We start from the raw sequence: 1,658 nt of genomic DNA, 5'->3' as shown, positions 1-1,658 counted from the left end.
GCTACAGTAGCAGGTAGAGGGAGATGTGTGCAGCTGTGACGCGCTACAGTAGCAGGTGCAGGTAGAGGGAGATGTGTGCAGCTGTGACGCGCTACAGTAGCAGGTGCAGGTAGAGGGAGATGTGTGCAGCTGTGACGCGCTACAGTAGCAGGTGCAGGTAGAGGGAGATGTGTGCAGCTGTGATGCGCTACAGTAGCAGGTGCAGGTAGAGGGAGATGTGTGCAGCTGTGACGCGCTACAGTAGCAGGTAGAGGGAGATGTGTGCAGCTGTGACGCGCTACAGTAGCAGGTAGAGGGAGATGTGTGCAGCTGTGACGCGCTACAGTAGCAGGTAGAGGGAGATGTGTGCAGCTGTGACGCGCTACAGTAGCAGGTAGAGGGAGATGTGTGCAGCTGTGATGCGCTACAGTAGCAGGTGCAGGTAGAGGGAGATGTGTGCAGCTGTGACGCACTACAGTAGCAGGTATAGAGGGAGATGTGTGCAGCTGTGACGCGCTACAGTAGCAGGTGCAGGTAGAGGGAGATGTGTGCAGCTGTGAGTTCAGAGTTCTAGCAGGGAGCCGAGCCAATTGACACGTATTGACTACCGTGTTCCTGCATGAAATAACACTAAAGCTTCATTCAATGGAGCATGTGCTATACTGCAGCATGGGTGTGTGCAATAAACACGTGGGATATCGAAATAGTAGTGTGTAAGTGTAAGGACATACTAATAGATTATGGAGTTACGATGCTCTGTATGAATATTGTTTATCAATTGATAGAAGGACAGATAACTTGAAATTCTCTGTATGGTTATGTAATATTTTGCACTTGATAATAACTCTTTGTATTTGACTTAATTATTACATGTCATCTGACTCACTTGTTTAATTATTTCTACTCCAAATGTGAAATATCTATAAAGATATTGTGTAGAACATAATTGTGGTTTTACATTCTTTTAAAAAATATATTTTCTTTATCATTCATTAAAGATTCTAAGAAAAAAAATCTTTCTATTTTTTCACTTGGGGCAGGTGATTATGTCATTGATATAAAATAGTATAGGGCATTGATTGTTCCACCCTGGTTTATTTATTATTATTATTATTATTATTATTATTATTATTATTATTATTATTATTATTATTATTATTATTATTATTGTTATTATTGTTTATCTGGGGAAGCGTGTCCCAGAGTGCCATCAGAATGGGTGTGGATGGCAGAGCAGGAGAAGAGGCCAGTGCCTGGCTGCACAAGCAGAACCTGATTGTTTGATGTCATTGTTTGATGCCTTAGTTTGTTTTATTATTGAGGCCATGTAGGGACTGTGAGTGGAGAGCAAAGAGTTGTGTTGTATATCAGAACGCAGTGGCCCGCCTGATCTCCAATCTACCAGTCAGCCCACATCACCCCACTTCTCAGAAATGGCTTCCCATTGCTGCACAAATGCGCTTCAAGGTTCTTGACCTGGCATACCGTACAGCAAGGAGAACGGCTCCCTCCTACACTCTGCATCTTCTGGCCGCCTGAGACCCGCTCCTATTCGGGCTCCTGGGGGGTCATCAAAGCAAAGCAGGCTAATTCTCTGTCCTTGTTCCACGATGGTGGAATGTATTTCCCACCACAGACAGGACAGCTGAAACCTGCCCAGTTTTCCACCGTCGACTAAA

The sequence above is a fragment of the Notolepis coatsorum genome, assembly GCF_963971535.1.
Source record: "Notolepis coatsorum genome assembly, chromosome: 20".
Taxonomy (NCBI): Eukaryota; Metazoa; Chordata; class Actinopteri; order Aulopiformes; family Paralepididae; genus Notolepis; species Notolepis coatsorum.
This window is presented reverse-complemented; position numbering follows the sequence as displayed.